Source organism: Chelonia mydas, chromosome 1 (genome assembly GCF_015237465.2).
Source record: "Chelonia mydas isolate rCheMyd1 chromosome 1, rCheMyd1.pri.v2, whole genome shotgun sequence".
Taxonomy (NCBI): Eukaryota; Metazoa; Chordata; order Testudines; family Cheloniidae; genus Chelonia; species Chelonia mydas.
In genome coordinates this window covers 107,089,150-107,111,799 of record NC_057849.1, presented here as the reverse complement: position 1 = coordinate 107,111,799, position 22,650 = coordinate 107,089,150, and positions in this window count along the sequence as shown.

The following is a 22,650-nucleotide window of genomic DNA, read 5'->3' as shown; positions in this document are numbered from 1 at the left end:
AAAACCGACTTCTATAAATTCGACCTTATTCCGTAGTGTAGACATACCCTAAGAGCTATTTGAGCTAAGTCTGCATAGTGGACTTTTCAATTTATTTTTGTGGCAAAAATTGTCTGTCTTCCTCTTGCCTAAGTTTGTGGGTGGTTGTATGTACAATTTTTGAATGACTAGACTCACTGCCACATTATTATTTGTGGAAATTGAATTGATTCATTAATAGTTATAAGGCAATGTTTGATACATGTCATTACATGTAGAGATGAAAACTCTCTTGTTTTCTTATTCAGTATGTAAGAATCAAAATTTAACTCTATCGTTGAGTATAGTGGTGGAGGGCCGTAGGCTGCATGCGGCCTGTCAGGGTAAGCTGCTGGTGGGCGAGATAGTTTGTTTACATTGACTGTCCACAGGCGTGGCTGCCCGCAGCTCCCAGTGGCTGCTGTTCGCTGTTCCCAGCCAATGGGAACTGAAACCCGCAGCTCTAATTGGCCGGGAACAGCAAACCGTGGCCACTGGGGGCTGTGGGTGGCCATGCCTGAGGGCGGTCAATGTAAATAAACTGTCTGGTGGCCTGCAGGTTGCCCACCACTACTCGAGACAGACATTTTAAAATAAACATTATTGATAGCAGCATATAGATCATTGTGTAACAGTTGATTCCCTGTGTATAAAACACAATTTCCTGGTCTTAAGGGACAAATCACACAGTCCTCACTCAGATAAAGCTCCCATTGATTTCTTTGGGAGCTTTGCATAGTACAGACTTCAGGATTTGAACCTAAAGGCACAATTCAAAACAGAAAAGAACGTGGTCACAGCAGCTGGATTGCTTCATACAACCTCTGAGTTTTCATACATTTCTTAAAGGAGAAAGGAATATTGGATTATCTGGGAGGTTGTTCCAGCTGTACAAGGTTTTGTGAAAGAAGCCTGTGACAGGAAGACAGTGGTCAGGAGAGAATCTTGAGCAGAGGATATAGTGATGGAGATCAGGGCAGAGATGTACGCAAGAGAGATGCTACCGAATGTTTTGGGTATTAGAATAAGGAGCTTAAACCAAATATAGAAGCAAGTGTAGTCCCTGCATCACTGTAATGTTCTAGGATGTAATCCAGGCCAGTGTGGGGTTGTTACCTCTTATCCTGTAACTCTGAGTGCCTCATGATGCTTTGCCACTGTAACTCTCTGCCAGGGACACTTACAGTCAGCAACATGTATGCAGCTCACATCCTGAGTGATGCAGCTCACGGCTCCTACTGGCCCCAGTTCACTGCTCCAGGCCAATGGGGGCTGCAGGAAGCAGCAGCCAGTACGTCCCTGGGCTCGCGCCGCTTCCAGCAGCCCCCATTGGCCTAGAGCTGTGAACTGCGGCCACTGGGAGCCGCGATCGGCCGAACCCGCAGATGCGGCAGGTAAACAAACAGGCCCGGCCCGCCAGGGGCTTTCCCTGCACAAGCGGCAGAACAAGTTTGGGAACCACTGCTCTATTCCATTTTATATTCTGTTCTGTCCCAGTTCTTAAACTGTACCCATCCCTATGCTATATGCTGAGCAAGTCCTCTGATGTAACTTAGGCTGCTCTATTTTACACCATCTGCCAATAGCCCTGAGGAGCCATTATGGCAGGTGAGAATCCATGAGTGTATGGAAACCCTAGCTATGCTCCTTCACAGCTACACCCTCCACAGCAGTATCCAGGAGTTGGTGGGAATGGGGGCATAGGAGCCACTCTGCTGGCTCTAGACTACCAGAGGAATCCCAACACTGGGGTGATCTTCCAATAGACAACTACAATGGCCTAAAGTCCAGAATTTACAACTGGTGAAGTGCAAATAGGCTGCTCTGCGCTGTGCCCTAGGATGTGGGCCAGTGCATACAATATAGATCTTGGCTGATCCTTTTAATTTGGCCTTTGTTTAGTTCTTCCCCGTGCCCCAAATGAGGAGATTGTCTATATCAGATTAAATCCCTATGGCTCTCCAGTGAATTTCTGAGTACTTATTCCTACAAAGTGAGAGCTTTTACCGTGAAGTTAAGGGTTTAAATAACCTTTATTTCCCCACCCAAACCCCACAAACTTTAGAACTCTTCCACTTGCCAAACTAACCCCAAATATTTGAAATTATGTAAACGCATTGTTTATGGTCACCCAAATGACCTGTACTTCAATTGAGCTATTAGCCCTCAATGAATTTGACCCGAGAATGTTACCAGAAAACCCAAACCCCGACGTGAACTGGCAAACTGGCAACTTTCACAAGCACTAAAAGAAGTTTGAAACTAAATTTTAAAAAAGGCAGAAATGTCTTAGCTAGACAGTGACATAAGGAACAAATATACTACAGCTGATAGTTGTTTAGGCTAAGGCCTGTGAAACTGTAGTACTGTACTACAATTAGCATAAACTGCATTAGACAAAAAAAAATCCACTGAAAACCACTGTTAAATGTCAAATTATGTTGCTAACATTTCACTAAACTTTACTGGTGGAAAGAAATAATCTATTCTGTCCCTTCCTCCATTCATATAACCATACGGGGCATAGCTATTTGGAAATCTTTCAATTACCATTTTGCATATGGCACCAAATTTCCATGCCATCTTGAGCCAAACTTCTCTCCTGTATGTATTTTGTGTGTGCACATAGCATTACGGTGAGAAAAATCAAAGTGCACACATACAAAATGGTTGTAGTTTTTATTTTTTGTTTAAACAGATCATTATTTTAATAGCAATAACATACTCTGTGGTGACTGGAATTTACAGGATGCTTTCAGACTTACTATGATGGACAGAAAAAAGAGCATAAGGGCTTTCAATGAAAACACTAAATTGAGAAAATAATCCCTTCACATAGAAAGAACTTGCAGAAATTTCAAGAATATATTTTTAAACATCAAGTGATCATCTTAATATCTGAAGCAGCTGAAAACATTAGACATTAAGCATCTTGCCTCAACATATTAGACAGCGTCTTTCATGTCCTGCCTTAATGCTTAAAATATCACAGTGCCATTCCTTTGGAGTTATGTAATTATTGTATGTTGATATAAATAATGGCTGTGGTTTAAGCCTCCCTGTAAACATGTTCTATGTAGCTTTTAAAGTCTACTCTTGTAAACAATTTAGGAACGGAAGCAACAAAATTAAATCAAATATATTTTCTTCAAAATGTCAGCTTTAGTTTCAGAAGAAATATATTCAAATATGAGAACAGTTTGTACATTAGAATTAATGGCTTTGATAAAATAATGTCAATACTAATATGAGAGCAGGCGTGGCACTAACTGATGTTGTAAAGAACACATAGAAGTTTCCAGTCTAATTTCCAGCTACACTGTAAACTCCTGCTCTTGTCACTTAAAATGTTTGCTTTTAGGGCTTGCATTTTGCACAGGTACTCTCTGCTCAAAGGTGAACTGCTTCAGAAAGCAGAACGAAAACAGCTGCACACTGAAAAATGTAGTGAAGGTTCGGATGGCATGAGGCTAGGCCTCCATGTTAATAGACCACAATGTGTTTTCAGCTGAATCAGGCAGTGATCCATTCTCAGTCCACCTACCCAAAGCTACCGTTTTTGCATGAACTTGTCTACTGAAGAGAACCAGATGAATTCAGTCAGGCATGGTACAAAGTACAGTATCTTAAATAATTCCCTTAATAAAACATGTTGAACCAGATTCTGATCTCCATTAGTCTGGTGTAAAGCTGTTATGATTCCATAGGTTTTAGTGGGGTTTGTGATAAGGTGTTTACCCCACACCAGAAAGGAAGGTGTTAAAAGCAGCCTGGGAGGCTGCGCAAGGAGCAGCCCATTGGAGAAAGGCTGCACACAGCAGCCAATCAGGACCCAGCGGACTTACAAAAAGGAACTGCAGGGCCAGAGAGTCAGTTGCTGCAGGGAGCCCAAGGAGAGAGAACTGTGTTCCCCTGGGCTGCAGGAAGGGTAGCACCTTGGACAGAGCAGTTACTGGTAGGGACCAGGGGAACAGGAGGCTGCTATCTACAGAGTCGCTGGGTCGGGACCCAGAGTAGTGGGTGGGCCTGGGTCCCCCCACCACCACTTGCTACTGGGGAAGTGGCTGGACTGTTGAACTGGGATACTCCCCCCAGAAGTGGGGAAACATGGATGGTGACACAGCCAGAGGGCTGAGTCATGAGACGGACACTGCAGTTCCTGGGCTGAGACAGGTCTGCAGGCAAAGAAAGTCACAGGAGAGGCACCACCAAGAGGGGGTGCACTGGCTGAGAGAGTTAATCCCTGAGAAAACCAGAAGGAGGTGCTGAGCTGGTGAGTGAACTCTGTCATGGGGTTATTGAAGATTTATACCAGTGTAATGAGATCAGAGTTTGTCCCTCTGCACTGGAGAGAGCTCGAGGAGGTAAGACCAGTGAAAAACAAGATGGTGAATGTGAAGAGTTGAAGCTAGTGCATATGCTTTTAAAGTTTATCTTGTCTAGTTTAATTGTATCTGCTGGGCATTGTAAAAAATAAATATCATGCTGCTCCAGATGAAATCTAAGTCTACTTACATAGAAGGAGCAGCAAATGAAAGCCTGGAAGCCAGTGGAAATGATGGAGTGGGCTAACATTCATTAGTGCATGAATTCACAAGAAATGTCACTGGTTAATATTGATCAGGCTCTGCCCCCATATACACTCCCTATGGGTATTACATCTCAGGGCTTTTCTGAGTGAAAAGTGAGTTCACATTTCCCCACAGATTCGGGGAATGTCTCATTTGTCTGTAGCAAAGGATAATATTTTTAGAGAACAAATAGTTTACCATAAAATAGAAGCAAAAGGTTTCATTCAAGCAAATGAGACATTAACTTAATGTACCAAAGTGGAAAAAGGGGCAGGGAGAGAGAGTCTGCTGTTCCAAAAAATTTCCAAAAGACAGTCTTCATCCAGATTCTCTAATTTAAATATTTCCTAATCCACTTCAAAATGTTGTCCTGGTACATTTGAATAAAACTGTAACCTGTGGAGGTAGGGCTATTGTAATCTTGGTCAATGGGAGTTTCCAGGTCAGAATTAGGTTTTATGGGCTGGAGCTTCAGCCAGTGTAAATCACAATAGCTCTATTTACTTCAGTGGAACTATGTTGATTTACACCAACTGAGAATCTGGCCCTATATGTTTTGTTCCTGACATCAATGGGGGGCTGTGTCTGAAATCTATCCAGGTTTATAAAATTGCCATCACCAGATTATCAGAGGGAAGTGAAACCAGGATGTGCTAAGAAATTAGAAGAAAAAAATTATGAGATTAAATGTCTTTTTTAAGACAGTTTTTAAATGATAATCGTTTTTAAAGAATTGATGGGAGGCAGAGTAGTACAACGTTTTACAACTGTACTCTCATGAAAACAGACTACATTCAGACTGTATCCTAGCAATTTCTCTGCTTTTCAAATTTCTCATGTGACACAGCTTCTTTCCAAGAAGGACTGAAATTCCCAACATTTCTTGATGATTTAGTTCTTAATAGCAAAGAATCTGCAAAATTAATCAATCTCTGTTACAGCCGATAAATCTAGAAAATTGCATTGAAATCAATTCAATGACAACGGTGGAAGTACCAAGATATTCCAGATCAGAAACTGGCACTTTTGAGTCTTACTCACATACGTATAGATACAGGCCATACTATAATCTCACTGAGGCCTTCTTTCTTTTTGGGGGGAGGGATAGCTCAGTGGTTTGCGCATTGGCCTGCTAAACCTAGCCTTGTGAGTTCAATCCTTGAGGGGGCCATTTAGGGATCTGGGGAGTTGGGGACTGGTCCTGCTTTGAGCAGAGGGTTGAACTAGATGACATCCTGAGGTCCCTTCCAACCCTGATATTCTATGGTTCTATGATAATCCTTAGACTACAGCATTGGTGTCTTTGAAGAGCACTAGATTCACAGAAGCTGGTTTTCTTAAAGGAGCTATTGATGAGATATGAGGTATGGAAATGGGAATAGCTCATATGAAACTGTTATAACTCTTATTCATTAGTTTTGATCATTTATTTTTCAGAGACCTGTGCATTTAAAAATGTTTTCCTCTGTAAGCAGTATAACCTTTTGTACCTACATATAACCTATATTTTAGTCTTTATGCTCTACCCAAACGCCTAGTATTCACGACTATCACACCAGACCCACTTTTTGGGAAAGGATCTCTTCATTCTCTCACTTTATCAGAGCTCAGTGGGAAACAGTTTTCCCATCCCATGAGAACTTTTGAAAGAATTTTCCCATCTCGAATTGGGACAAAGTCAGAATCTTGAAAACTTTTGAGAACTAAAAATCTGACTTTTTTTTTTATAGGGTCAGTTGAAACATTTCTTGTTGATTTTGACCTTTAAATTTGTTTTAAAAAAATAAAACTAAAATTTTGAAACAAAGATGTTAATTTAAAGTTTCAAATTAAACATCAGAACTTTTCATTTCAAAAACGTTGAAACAAAACATTTTGAAAATTTAAAACCTTTTTTTAAAAAAAATTCAAAATGGGAAATTCATCAAAAGTTTCTACCAAAAGTTTCACTTTTAACAAATCGGCATTTTCTGATGAAAAAATATTTTGTCAAAAAATTTCTGACCAGCTCTACTTTTTATCCGGTGCCTCCAACCTGTCTTGTTTTTATATTCAAGTAATCCCCTAGTCTTAATAATAATTCATTGCTAGTAATTTAACAACAGTCTTAATTAGTTACATAGTTAACAGATTTAAAGAGCATCTTAACTCAGGTCAGTCTATCACTCCCAGTGGTTCTCAACCTATTTACCGTTGTGGGCCGCATATAGGACAGTTACACACAGAAAGCTACATATGTTCAAATCATCATCATATCTTTAGCTATAAAGTCATTGCAATGGACAGAAAACCATCCAAGAGAAATCAGACTTGACCTAATTTAGCATTATTTAAAGATGTTATCACTTTAAAATCATGACTAAGGACTAGCTGATACATAAAACTTGAATTGGTTCAACCTTAACTACAGCTTTCCAAGATCAACAGACTTTAAAAAAACAAAAGAATTCCCAAAAAAAACCTAACAAAAAAACCCCAAACCCCCCCACATTTTCTTTGCAATAGAAACTACCACAAGATGGTTCCTGTCATATAGCCTTTCTCCAGAACAAAAATGTATCTTGATGATGCAGACTGACTTAACCTTTGCTCACTCACACCAACATTTACAGAAAAACTTGAGAAATGTGGACCACAACCATTGTGAGATGTATGTTACTAGAGGTACTTCATCAAACAACTCTGAAGGAAGAATCACACAATCCCTTAGAAAGATAAGGCCCAATAAGAAGCGTCATACTGGAGGAACTGAAATCCCCTCAAACAACTTAATACATTTCGACATGTCAAAAGGTTGGAGGGCATCAGTAATGGCATGAATTAGGTCACTTCACCTTTTATCGTTTTTTGTTTGTAGGAAATGTTCATGTCCTTTTCTTTTTTTAAATATCTTCCCTTTCTCAAGAAAGATTGTTGGATTATTACCTTCAGATCTCTCTATAATGAATCAAGTTGCATGTTTTGTTGCTGTTTCATATTCAAATAAATGTGTTACACAAATGTCCTGCTTTAACATTCCATCTAAACAGTAAACAAAATATATAAACAGTAACTTTATACCTGATCCTTAATATGTGAATGCTTATTTGCTGTCTTTTTAAGTTAAATATGATTAGTTACATAGCTCCCCTAACAGTAGCTGTGCGTTCCAATCAGATGAGTCAAAATGTGCATTATACAGTACCTCATGTCTCCTTTTTAATGTCTGCTTAAAAAAAACCTACAATTTCCATTGGCTCATGGGAAATGCATACACATTAAATCTCAAAGGATTCCAAAGCACTGTGCAAATAGTATATACAGGAGTCATTTCACCCATCACTAAAGTGCAGCCAACTGTGGGGTGAAACACGACAAATATTTAATACTACACAGCAATTTATGACAGAAAGTGACAATGACTACATAGATTCACATATCTAGTGAATTTTCAGGAGGAATTCAGGGACTACTCAAACTTGAAATTGGACAGGACCCTATGCATATACCCCTTCTTTCACTAATAGGATCTTTAGTGAACACATGTGGTCAGGACCTCTGATTTACATTCCATCTAGAATGTAAAGATAAATGGGAACATGAATTTGGCATTACTGTATTTCAGTAGGGGTCTATCACAGTGGCCCCTACAAGCTGATCTAGGGTTGCCAACTGTCTAATTGCAGAAAACTGAACACCCTTGCCCTGCCCCTTCTCCGAGGCCCCAGGGGATTAGGTGTTTGGGGTGCAGGAGGGGGCTCTGGGCTGGGGCCGAGGGGTTTGGAGTGTGGGAGGGGGCTCAGGGCTGGGACAGGGGGTTGGGGGTGGGAGGGGGTTTGGGCCGCAGGCTTTGGGAAGCTGTGGAGCCGTCACTCGGGGTGGGGGCAGCATGCAAATAACTCCTGGCCACCCCTCCACCTAGGAGCCAAAGGAACATGCCAAGCACTTCCCACAAGCTGCATGGAGTCAGGCATGGAGCCTACCTGCCCCGCTGCAGTCAACTGGACTTTTTGCGGCCCAGTCAGCTGTGCTGACCAGAGTTGCCAGGGTCCTTTTTCGACCAGGCATTCCTGTCCAGGGATGCCTGGCAACCCTAAGCTGATCTGAGTTAGAAACATTGCTCTTAGCAGGGCCTCGTTCATTGTTGTGGTGATTCAGGCCTGATCCAGGGACAAATGGTGACAGTATTGATTCATTACAGAGATTGCTTTATACCATAATGCCGGCATTGTGTCTCTCAGGTAAAACTAATCCCCAGTCTAGCCAGGTAAAGTGGGAGGAAAGAAATGTGACCTGTCAAAAAGCAGCACAATAAAACAGATTCCCTCTTACTGTCTAGGCCCTGGATTCTCGTTCACAGCTGAGCATGGGCCAACTGAATCACAGGTGTTAACTAGATGAATGGAGGTAGAATTTACAAGCCTGATAGATGAGGGGATGGGTCACTCTTTCCAAACTCATAAAAGATGGCACTTTAAGAACTGTAGTGTACACATCTATTTTTATTTATTATACACCTAATCAACTGACTTGCTAAATAGTGGGGATTTTTAAAGGCTTTTTCATGCAACAGTAAACATTTTTCTAATAAAACCTAAGGTTGTCTTGTAACCCAACCCTAGTTTATTCAATAGTTAGACGTTCTGCAATCATCACTCCACATGAGGCAGTCAGGCATGGGAAAAGATGCGGGGAGGAGTTGGCTCTGGCTTACAACATGCAGCTGCTCTTGCTACTTTCCTGCAAGAGAGCAATACATCAGTAATTATCTGAATGTCAGACAGATTCCCTGCTTTCCTTGCCAGACAAAACTATGAGAACTGAGGACTGGGAAGGAGGATAAAGGGCTTTCAGTTTGTTGCTTTTCCATTCCCTCCTTCTTTTCCATGTGTGCAGCTACTCTTACTTTTAATTTACTGTCTTTGTGCCATGAGTGGCCTGAACAAACAATCACACTTTGCCTTAGGACTCCACTGTTAATGCTTCTGTGTGAACTAAATTAACCATTTGATTATTTCTAGTAGTTTATCAGTTTTCATCATAACTTTTATGCATAGGGCCCTACCAAATTCATGGCCATGAAAAATGCATCATGGACTGTGAAATCTGGTCCCCCCCAAAATGAAATCTGGTCTTGTGTCCTTTTACCCTATACTATACAGATTTCACGGGGGTGACCAGAGTTTCTCAAATTGGGAGTCCTGACTCAAAAGGGAGTTGCAGGGTTGTTTTTGGGGGTGGTCACATTATTGCCACCGTTACTTCTGTGCTGACTTCAGAGCTGGGCGGCCGGAAAGCGGTGGCCCTTAGCCGGGTGACCACTTCTGATGGCAGCGCCCCACCAGCAGCAGCGCAGACATACCAGGCCATCCTTACTTCTGCACTGCTGCTGGCTGTGGCTCTGCCTTCAGAGCTGGGCTCCCAGCCAGCAGCTGCTGCTCTCCAGCTGCCCAGCTCTGAAGGCAGCGCTGCCACTAGCAGAGCAGAAGTAAGGGTGGCACTACCGCAACCGCCCCTACAATAACCTTGTGATCCCCTCACAACTCCTCTTTGGGTCAGGACCCCTACAATTACAATACCATGAAATTTCAGATTTAAATAACTGAAATCATGAAATATACAATTTTTAAAATCCTATGACTGTGAAATTGACCAAAATGGACCATGAATTTGGTAGGGCCCTATTTATGCATAAATTAGTGAAGTACAGTGTTTTGAGCTACATGTTTATTTCCTATTCTATTTTAGGATGATTCACAAAAACAGTTTTAACTTCAGCAAAGAAGCTTTTTGAGTAAAGGGAATACTACATAAAAACCCCCATGAAAACCAGATTATATACTAAGTGATACAGTAAACCACCCACTCTTGTGGTTCAAAGTGTTTCCAGAGAGAGGTATTAGCCCTAATCTTTGAACTAGTCTCTGAAGTTGGTGAGTCAAACTCTACACTAGAAACATTTCTGGAGAGTTTCCAACTGTTGCTAACACCACTTCCTGGTATCTAAAGGAAAGCAAAAAGAAAAGGAGGACTTGTGGCACCTTAGAGACTAACCAATTTATTTGAGCATAAGCTTTCGTGAACTACAGCTCACTTCATCGGATGCATACTGTGGAAAATACAGAAGATGTTTTTATACACACAGACCATGAAAAAATGGGTGTTTATCACTACAAAAGGTTTTCTCTCCCCCCACCCCACTCTCCTGCTGGTAATAGCTTCTCTAAAGTGATCACTCTCCTTACAATGTGTATGATAATCAAGGTGGGCCATTTCCAGCACAAATCAGGGTTTAACAAGAACGTCTGAGGAACAGTGGGGAGGGGGGGGAAGGAATAAACAAGGGGAAATAGGTTACATTTTATAATGAATCAACCATTCCCAGTCTCTATTCAAGCCTAAGTTAATTGTATCAAATTTGCAAATTAATTCCAATTCAGCAGTCTCTCGTTGGAGTCTGTTTTCGAAGTTTTTTTTGTTGAAGGATAGTCACTTTGAGATCAGAAATCGAGTGACCAGAGAGATTGAAGTGTTCTCCGACTGGTTTATGAATGTTATAATTCTTGACATCTGATTTGTGTCCATTTATTCTTTTATGTAGAGACTGTCCAGTTTGCCCAAAGTACATGGCAGAGGGGCATTGCTGGCACATGATGGCATATATCACATTGGTAGATGTGCAGGTGAAGGAGCCTCTGATAGTGTGGCTGATGTTATTAGGCCCTGTGATGGTGTCCCCTGAATAGATATGTGGGCACAGTTGGCAACGGGCTTTGTTGCAAGGATAGGTTTCTAGGTTAGTGGTTCTGTTGTGTGGTATGTGGTTGCTGGTGAGTATTTCACTTCAGGTTGGGGGGCTGTCTGTAGGCAAGGACTGGCCTGTCTCCCAAGATTTGTGAGAGTGTTGGGTCGTCCTTCAGGATAGGTTGTAGATCCTTGATAATTCGTTGGAGGGGTTTTAGTTGGGGGCTGAAGGTGACGGCTAGTGGCGTTCTGTTATTTTCTTTGTTAGGCCTGTCCTGTAGTAGGTGACTTCTGGGAACTCTTCTGGCTCTATCAATCTGTTTCTTCACTTCCGCAGGTGGGTACTGTAGTTGTAAGAATGCTTGATAGAGATCTTGTAGGTGTTCATCTCTGTCTGAGGGGTTGGAGCAAATGCGGTTTATCGCAGAGCTTGGCTGTAGACAATGGATCATGTGGTGTGGTCAGGGTGAAAGCTGGAGGCATGTAGGTAGGAATAGCAGTCAGTAGGTTTCCGGTATAGGGTGGTGTTTATGTGACCATCGTTTATTAGCACTGTAGTGTCCAGGAAGTGGATCTCTTGTGTGGACTGGACCAGGCTGAGGTTGATGGTGGGATGGAAATTGTTGAAATCATGGTGGCATTCCTCAAGGGCTTCTTTTCCATGGGTCCAGATGATGAAGATGTCATCAATATAGCGCAAGTAGAGTAGGGGCGTTAGGGGACGAGAGCTGAGGAAGCGTTGTTCTAAGTCAGCCATAAAAATGTTGGCATACTGTGGGGCCAAGCGGGTACCCATAGCAGTGCCGCTGATTTGAAGGTATACATTGTCCCCAAATGTAAAATAGTTATGGGTAAGGACAAAGTCACAAAGTTCAGCCACCAGGTTAGCCGTGACATTATCGGGGATAGTGTTCTTGACGGCTTGTAGTCCATCTTTGTGTGGAATGTTGGTGTAGAGGGCTTCTACATCCATAGTGGCCAGGATGGTGTTATCAGGAAGATCACCGATGGATTGTAGTTTCCTCAGGAAGTCAGTGGTGTCTCGAAGGTAGCTGGGAATGCTGGTAGCGTAGGGCCTGAGGAGGGAGTCTACATAGCCAGACAATCCTGCTGTCAGGGTGCCAATGCCTGAGATAATGGGGCGCCCAGGATTTCCAGGTTTATGGATCTTGGGTAGTAGATAGAATATCCCAGGTCGGGGCTCCAGGGGTGAGTCTGTGCGGATTTGATCTTGTGCTTTTTCAGGGAGTTTCTTGAGCAAATGCTGTAGTTTCTTTTGGTAACTCTCAGTGGGATCAGAGGGTAATGGCTTGTAGAAAGTGGTGTTGGAGAGCTGCCGAGCAGCCTCTTGTTCATATTCCGACCTATGCATGATGACAACAGCACCTCCTTTGTCAGCCTTTTTGATTATGATGTCAGAGTTGTTTCTGAGGCTGTGGATGGCATTGTGTTCTGCACGGCTGAGGTTGTGGGGCAAGTGATGCTGCTTTTCCACAATTTCAGCCCATGCACGTCGGCAGAAGCACTCTATGTAGAAGTCCAGTCTGCTGTCTCGACCTTCAGGAGGAGTCCACCTAGAATCCTTCTTTTTGTATTGTTGGTAGGGAGGTCTCTGTGGATTAGTATGTTGTTCAGAGGTGTGTTGGAAATATTCCTTGAGTCGGAGACGTCAAAAATAGGATTCTAGGTCACCACAGAAATGTATCATGTTCGTGGGGGTGGAGGGGCAGAAGGAGAGGCCCCGAGATAGGACAGCTGCTTCTGCTGGGTTAAGAGTATAGTTGGATAGGTTAACAATATTGCTGGGTGGGTTGAGGGAACCATTGCTGTGGCCCCTTGTGGCATGTAGTAGTTTAGAAAGTTTAGTGTCCTTTTTCTTTTGTAGAGAAGCAAAGTGTGTGTTGTAAATGGAAAGCAGTGTTTCTAAGGCAGTTCTTTGATGGTATCTACAGAATAGTGGACGATGGAGGTTGATTGACCTAGTTTATCTGGACTTTAACAAATCCTTTGTCAGAGTCCCTCCCAAGATGCTAATAGGGAAACTACAGTAAGCAGGCATGGAGTTGGGAGGTAAAGGTACTGTGATGGAGTAAGAACTGGCTAACAAAGACTATGAATAAGTAGTCAATTTTCAAAATAGAACAAAGGTAACCAGAGTTGCTACTGGATCCATACTACGACTTGACTATAATGTATTTATTATGATCTAGGAAAGGAAGCAAAATTTGCAGATGACAAAATGATTTAAGAAATTTAAGACTCGATAAAACATGAGGAACTCCAGAAACTTAGGTGAATAGGCAACATGAGAGCCGATAACTCAGCAACAACCAATTCAAGGTAACATGCATTGGAAGGAATAATTTAAACTATTTATACATATGGCTAGGTTTTAACATAATTGTAACTCTCAGCAAAAAGACCTAGGCGGCATTGCAGAAAGAGGAGAGGTTTTTCACAATCTGTGTTCTGGCACAGTAAAAAAACAGACACATAATGTTCGTACATACAAAAAAATGGGCATAGAATTATACAGGAAAATCACACTACTATCTCACCTGCAGAATTGTGTTTTTTCAAAATTTTTTTTAAAACCAAACTTATTTCCCCTTTCTGAGGTTACATTTGTTAGACTCTGTTAGGGACACAACACAAGTCATCTGTCTCCAGAGTCACAGACTCTATTCTTCCTCAATAGCTAACCAATATATAATAAATCAAGGGAAAGCAAATGCAATTAAAAGAAAACTAACCACCATCATAACTACCATAAATTCTTCTGTTCCTTCTTCATCCTTCTTAGAGGGCATCTGTAGCTAGGAGGTGTGGCCTCCTTCAGAGAGTGACAGGGAGGGACCACAACATGCCCACTGGTGGGCAGAACAAGGAGAGCCATGTCCGCCCTGCCGGAAGCAGAAGGGTGGAACAGGAAGCTTAAGCACAAAAAGCAGGCCCTACAGCTCAGTTGGTGCTGCCAAGTGTGACAGACACATCCCACCAGCTGCTGGAACCTCTAGAGGAACCCCGCTGTGCTGAGGACTAGCCAGATCTCCTTGGGCTGCTGGCTAACCAAGATAATGAGGAGCTTTTGGGGCTGCTGCCTGGGGACTGGCCAGAGCTTCCCAAGAAGATGGAGGACCTCCATGTTATAGAGGTTTCAGAGTAATAGCCGAGTTAGTCTGTATTTGCAAAAAGAAAAGTGGCACCTTAGAGACTAACCAATTGTGGCACCTTAGAGACTAACCAATTTATTTGAGCATAAGCTTTCGTGAGCTACAGCTCACTTCATAGAGGTATCAAAACCCGGGTATGTAGGAAGTAGCCATGGGGAACTAGACAACTGTCTGGGTAAGAGCTGGCCTGATTCTAGGTCAGTGTGTTGCTGGCAGATCCCCGCTGACCCAGTGGTGGACCACTCTGCCACTGTTAGGGCCCTGGGCTGGCATGCGATGGAGTCAGGTCGGCCCGTGTCCTCCTACCCTCTGATACCCCACCCCTGCGGTGGCAGCCTCCCCATATTAGGCCAGCAGGCCCGTGCTAGTTTACTGTCTGCCGAGCTATGACCCTAGCCTCTGCTGGTGCTCACCCTTACCTGAGCCCCTAAACTGTGCTGGTGCTCACCCTTATCTGGATTTATAGACTGCTTATCTGCTTTGCCCTGACTTCAGGCCAGAGCCTACTCACTGTTTGCTGCACCACCCTGACTGAAAACCTGGGGCTCATAGACTGCCATTCTGTGCTGCCCAGCTGGAAGGTGCAGCTAATTTCCCCCTTTTGAGCTCACCTTTAGAGGGATATGGCAGCAAGGAGGCGTGGCCTCCCTCAGAGAGTGACAGAGAGGGACAGCCACACAGCCTACAGCATACTATGGGAGTTAGGCACCACAATACCTTTGAGGATCTGAACTCTTAATACTGTTATAGCCCCCAGCACAGTAACAAAGTCAACCTGCTCTGACTGATTCAGATTGAGGCACAGCTCTGTCTCATTTTCACAATTGGTGGCGTTTTCCCTTAAAGAAACAATAGAAGCAGAATTCTGGAGCAGAGAAGGTTCACCCTTGGAACACCAGCCACCAGCAGATCTGGTTACTACATTTTACACACACACGTAACTGTGACCTACTGAATCAGTGAGATTGATTCTACTTGATCATGAAAAATCAGGAATACATTCTGTTGTGTATATAACACAATATGTATTTATATCATTCATTGAATCTTTTTATCTTTTTGATTTTTTTAATAAATTAAATACTAAAACATATGATGAAGCTCATGCAAGCCAGGAAATTCAAACCAAAAGGCTGATGCTGTTATTAAATTATATATTGTGTCTTTTTTTTTGTCATACAAGGGTGTCGATTTCAGGTTAGCCTTCACTTTTAATTTCCTTCTTTATAACATATAATGCATGCAGCTTAAATTAATAATTATACGTGGTTATTTGTCTGGGAAACCAAATATATAATATAGAAAGAAGCCTGACCACAGAATGTGGATCCATTTCCAAGACCTCTGAACTATGGAATGGAAAGACTTCTGTGTGAAAAGAATGGGACTGTTCAGACAAGAAAGGAGACTATTAAAACGCACTATATACAGATACACAAAACAACAAATGGTACAGAAAAGGTAAATCAGGAACTCCTGTTCACCCTTTTGCATAATACAAAAAGGCAACACAGTTAAAATAAAATACTTTTCTACATAGTGCATAATTAGCCAATGGAATTCATTGCCACATCACTGAGACTATAAGCAAAGCAGGATTAAAAAAGGATTTCAATTTATTTTGATGCCATTGTTCTGGATAATGAGAACATCCAGTTACATCAGACAGAAAAACTGTAAGAATAAAAAGAAGGAATATAAATTCTCTTGCTCCAGGTCATAAGCTAACCATTAACTGGTGGTAGTTAGAATGAACCTTCCTCTGGAGAGGTTAGTCCATAATTGTCCACCTGCAAGTAGTTGGTATTAGCTACTGTCTAAGCTAAAAAAAGGAAGAATGGCCAGAGGCTAGAATACTAGCCTACTTCTTAGAAGTACTAAGTTCAGTTCCTTGCTCTGCCATAGATTTCCTGCATGCCCTTGGGCAAGTTATTTAGGCCCAAATCCTCAAAGGTATTTAAGCCCCTAACTCCCATTGATTTCAATGGAAATTAGATGCTTAAATACCGGTGAGACTCCAGGTGTTAGTCTCTCTGGCCCAGATCCTCAAAAGTATTTAGGCATCTAACTCCCTGATTCCAATGGGAGTTAGGTGTTCAAATTCCTCTGGGCCGCAGGTCCCTATTTGTAAAATGGGGATAATAGCACTTCCCTACCTCACAAGGGTATTGAGAAGATAAATACATTAAAGATTGTGAGGTGCTCAGCTACTACAGTAATGAGGGACGTGTGTACCATACATACAGAGGATACTGAAATTAGATGGACCACTTGTCTGAACAAGTATGGCAATTTCTATGTTCCACTGAAGAGATAAAAGACACTTTAATAGAATCATAGAAATGTAGGGCTTGAGAGGTCACCTAGTCCAGTGCCCCACACTGAGACAGGACCAAATATACATAGACCATCACTAGCATATGTTTCTCTACCCTATTCTTAAAAACCTAAAGTCCAACTGGACATGAGGTTTTAGTTTAGACTCATTATGACCAAAATTGCTTCTAATATTTGCTGCACATTATTATAGCTATAAATGTAAACAGTATTGAAAAGGTTTTATTTGATTACTTGTCAGTGATGAGCCCAATAATGTACAAGACACCAATAATGACAGTTCTCCCCTTACAGTTTCCAGGCTAAGGCAGGACTATCTTTTAATAATATTCTTCATTTTCGGAAGGCCTCTTATGACTTTGTTTATTTGCCAAGATCAATACAATATTTTGACAGCACAATGAGAATCAGTGTTTTGGCTTTTTTAAAATTAATCTAAATCTGTTTTCTCCATTCTTGAGCAATCCCTGTGATATGTTAAGCACATATTGTCAGTTGAAGCTGCTGCTTATGCTGAACCAGTACCCTGGAAAACACCATCTCCCCTCAAAAAGAAAAGGAGGACTTGTGGCATCTTAGAGACTAACCAATTTATTTGAGCATAAGCTTTTGTGAGCTACAGCTCACTTCATCGGATGCATAGTGTGGAAAATACAGATCTTTTTATACACACAAACCATGAAAAAAATGCCACTACAAAAGGTTTTCTCTCCCCCCACCCCACTCTCCTGCTGGTAATTGCTTATCTAAAGTGATCACTCTCCTTACAATGTGTATGATGATCAAGTTGGGCCATTTCCAGCACAAATCCAGGTTTTTTTTTCATGGTTTGTGTGTATAAAAAGATCTTCTGTACTTTCCACAGTATGCATCCGATGAAGTGAGCTGTAGCTCACAAAAGCTTATGCTCAAATAAATTTGTTAGTCTCTAAGGTGCCACAAGTACTCCTTTTCTTTTTGCGCATACAGACTAACACGGCTGTTACTCTGAAACCTGTCATCTCCCCTCAGTTACTTTCAGTATCTAATCAGATTCAGGGAAGTTGTAATCCAGAAATAACGTTCTTGGTAAGGTGATCAGATAGCAAATGTGAAGTCAGGACAGGGGATGGGAGGTAATAGGAACTATATAAGACAAAGCGCTGAATATCGGGACTGTCCCTATAAAATTGGGATATCTGGTCACCCTCCTTCTTGGTGTTGGAACCATTCCAGAGGGAGTAAATTTCCTCAATACCACTGATGTCTCAGGGAGAATTTGAAAACATCTCCATTAAGCAATAGTTCTATATGTCAATTTATTTCTGTTTTCCCTTTATCACTAAGATTATTTCCATGCAAAGAGGAATTTTGAGGTGGAGAATGTGTGTGAGGATGTGACTTTCTCAGCTTATTTACTATGGTCAGTTTTCAGGGTTGTGTTTTGTTTTATTCTGGTTTGTACCTGAGCTTTATCTTTGGGAATTTGAGGGATACAGTAACACAGATCTGGCAAAGCTAATCCAAGTCAACCTCACATATCTCCAAAAAGGATGTATCTTTTAGTATTAAATTATCTAGCACAGTGTTTCTCAACCTTTTTGATACCGGGGACCAGCTTGCTGCCTTTCTGAACTGTGTCAGGGAGATCTCAGGGACCAGCAACAGTCCACAGACTGGTCACTGAGAAACTCTGATCTAGCATGAGAGGGGGTATCTCTTGTTAGGAATTGGATGAGCACTAATAGGTCAGCAGAGGGCAGTTTGATGGATAGTCTAAGGCAGGGGTTCCCAAACTTGGCAGCTTGTTCAGGGTAAGCCCCTGGCGGGCCGCGAGATGCTTTGTTTACCTGAGCGTCCGCAGGTACGGCCGCTCCCAGATCTCAGTGGCCGCGGTTCGCTGCTCCCGGCCAATGGTAGCTGCAGGAAGCGGCAGCTCCCATTGGCTGGGAGCAGCTCCCATTGGCTGGGAACAGCGAACAGCAGCCAGAGCGGCATACCTGTGGACGCTCAGGTAAACAAAGTCTCGCAGCTTGCCAGGGGCTTACCCTGAACAAGCCGTGAACCAAGTTTGGGAACCCCTGGTCTAAGGGTAAATATGCTGCTGCTAATTTCTTTCTGCTCAGGAGGTACATAGGTCAACATGAGAGGAAGGTTCCATGGCAATTGGCCGCTGAAGCAGGGTGTGTTGTGGGATCTTAGGGAGCAGTGTGGAGGCTATAATGAGTTGGTTAAATGCTTGTCTGACTAATGATGCACAGAGAATGCCACCAAAGACTGTTCAGGACAAATGTTTATGTAGCTCAGCACTCCAGAGACCCCATAAGGGGGGCAACAATTATATGATGAACGTTAGTGCCTTGCAGTATTACTATCATGAGCATCAGTGTAATGGACTTCAAATGCAGTTCAGCTGGGAAACCTAGCCAATACAGAATGGAGGCATGAAGTGCCCGAGCTAAAATTCTATAACGCACCATGGCACCATTTCAGAATTGAAATTCTGCAGGTTTTGGCTGACACTTTTCAGATTTTGAGTGTTTATCTTTTTGAAAAGTTGAAATTTTCTGTAGAAATCAGTTGGTTTTCACCAAAAATGTTGTTTGATTGACAACCCAATTTTTCACTGAAAAACAGTTTTGATGGGAAATTGTTTGACCAGCCCTATTCCTGATTTGTTTAGAGATAAGAGTCATACATTGTCTGAGAAATCAGGATCTCTTATCAGATCCACAAGGTAGTTCACACTCTTTGATGCTGGAAGGAAATCTAAAAATAAGATGCTTGGCTCTGCCAGTACTTTTAAAAATAGTTGCTTCTATATTAAGAAACTTTAGGCTGCTAACCCCAGAAAGACAAAGAAAATTCTGGTCCACTTGGTATGTAATTACTAAAATATTTATACTTGTATAAACAAATTACAGAGCACCAGCAATGTTTAGATCTGCTATTTCAGGCAGCTACAGGTCAAAAGAAAATTGTTTTGTCAACACATCCTTTGTAGGTTAATAAAAGCTGCAATTATCTAAAACACTCCTCAACCTAAAAATAGTATTAAAGGATATTAATAGAGATCTAGTCTTTTTCCAAAGTTTAAAAATCTAAAGCAGTTGTTAGATCTTTTGGCTGAAGCTAAATGCAATTCATCACTAATTTATCTGAGTGACATTAAGATATGGTTCTAGTCTTAAAGGTGACTGCCCCTTGTGTATAAAGCAACAAACATCAATCACAAAAGTTTCTAAAAGTTTCTGTGGAATCAATGAATCTAAGACAGTGGTCTGGATTCTAGTCCTTTTTCACATAAATGTTGTGTATTATTTGTATTTTATTGGGTATCGACAGAATTGTTCACTAGGTTCCAGTGACTTACATCAATGTAAATCCATTGTCAGCAGTGGGGTTACACTGGTGTCAAGTGTAGGATTTAGCCAGCCGTCTTTTTACTAGTGGTGATAATGCGTGACAAGGGAAGAATACAGCTACTATTCCGATTCCAGGTCCAGACCCCAGTCCTGCAGACATTTATGCAGAGGAATAATCCCACTCATTTCAGTTGGAATAAAATTATTCACTTCCATAATTGTCTGCAGGACCAGGGCTTAATGAATTTCTTTAGTTTATCAAATTTGCTTTTGTATTCTTTTAGGAGATGGTTTAAACACCATCTTCCTGTCTCCTCTGAGTCCATTGCTTGCTGCCTGTGCCGAACTATGTTGTTGACAAGAATGAATAGTTTTGTATTTACTCCTTCTTATAATACTTACTCCTTTTCATAATACAAGAACAAGGGGCCACCAAATGAAATTAATAGGTAGCAGGTTTAAAATAAACACAAGAAAGTATTTTTTCACGCAATGCACTGTCAACCTCTAGAACTCCTTGCCAGAGGGTGTTGTGAAGGCCAATATGATAACAGGGTTCAAAAGGGAGCTATATAGATTCATGGAAGATGGGTTCAGCAGTGGCGATTAGCCAGGATGAGCAGGAATGGTGTCCCTAGCCTCTGTTTGCCAAAAGCTGGGATTGGGTGACCAGGCATGGATCACTTGATAACCTGTCTGTTCATTCCCTTCGGGACACCTGCCATTGGCCACTGCCAGAGGACAGGATACTGGGCTTGATGGACCTTTGGTCTGACCCAGTATGGCCGTTCTTATGTTCTTAGGTTATGGGAACTGTAACTCTAAATTTTCTATTTGTGACTTTCAAAATAATCTAGAAGATTGCTCTATTGACTTTCAAATCACTTAGGCACTTTTGAGAATCCTATCCTACAATCCTAGATTCAATGTAGTATTAATTAGTATAATTTTTAAGAAAGCTAAATGTTAACATTTTTTTCTTTTTAATAGCAACCATTCTCCCCTGAGGAGGGCCTGAAGTACCACTGCTCAAAATGTGAAAGTGCAAGCAGCACACTTTGTCTAGACTAGGAGGGGTCCCTAAGTGGGAATTATTATTAAGGTACTGTGCATTACAGCATTTTCCTCTGGGAAAAGAAAGAATATTTGCTAAAAGTTAGCATCTCTCCTCTGGGGCAGTAGGAAGAGAATATTGCTGTGTTTGTGTTCCTCTAAGCATGAAGGTATAGTACCCCATTAGCAGAAGAGAATGCATTGTTTTCTTCACATTGAGGGAGAGACGGACCAAGTATTAAACCCATATGCTGGCCAGATTTGACCAGGGCAGGACTGTACTACTCTGGGATCCCAGGCTGGGAAACTGGTGGTTAGAGAGTCTGCCCTTCATGCAACTGTGCTGGGTGTGTCCCTACCTGTATGAATGCTGGTGAAAGTGCAGGCTGGAGGGCTTTGCAGCTTATCACGGTAGTGCAGTGTGAGAGGGAGCCCAGGCTGGTAAATCAGGGGGCTCAGTGGTACCCCAGTTCCAGGTGGCACCCCGAGGGAAACCCATCACACCCACCACCCAGTCCTGTCTACACTAAACTCCCACAGGTGGAGCTGCACCTATAGAGAATTACAGGTCCCCTTGCTGCCAGTGTAGGCAAGCACAGTGCAGTTGCATTAGTGGAAAATTATAGGTCTCCTTTTTACACTGTGGTCAAGGCCTGACAATTTAGGCTAAAACCCAGGTGCCTCATTAGTTTATTAACTCCTCAGGGCAGGTATTGTCTCAGACTCTGTTTGTATGGTGGCCAGTACAATGTAGCTTTGTTCCTTATGGGAGACTATGGCAATACATAAAATAGCTAGTGTTGTTTCTCAGTGTGCTGCAGTTGCCTCCCTGCTGGGGCTGCCACCGCCTAGGGAATGCCCCATGCTGCGATCCTGCTTCCCCCGTACCCCCGCCCATTCCCATATCCCCTTCTCTTCCCCATCCCCTTGAGTGCTGAGCAATTCCTTAGCTGAAAGCCTTCCCCTGCACAACTGATTTAAGTGTCTTTCTGCAGCTAGGTGTGTCCCTACCTGTGTGTGTGCTAGAGGAGGCTTCAGGGCCTGGCTTAGCAGGACAGGGTGAGGGAGTCCAGGCTGGTGGAACAGGTGGGCTCAGTGGTACCCCAGTACATCAGGTGGCACCCCGGAAGGGGGGGCAACCCATCACAGACATATTCCAGGAGGTTTCATTACATAACATAATAGTTAAGGACTGGGCTATGTTGAAACTCATTTACTGTGGAGTGAGCAGTTTGTCCCCAGCGGAAAATAAGGACCAGCATGTGTGTCAGATTTTTCATGTGCATGCAAAGTTCATGCTCATGATATAAACAATACGGAAAATTACCAGTTGTATTGTGAATCTTATTTTTAAAAGTGTGATAGGGTATAGGCTACTTCATTTTTAATGCTTGTTTAAATGTTTTGTGTGTGTTTAATTTTATTTAAAAA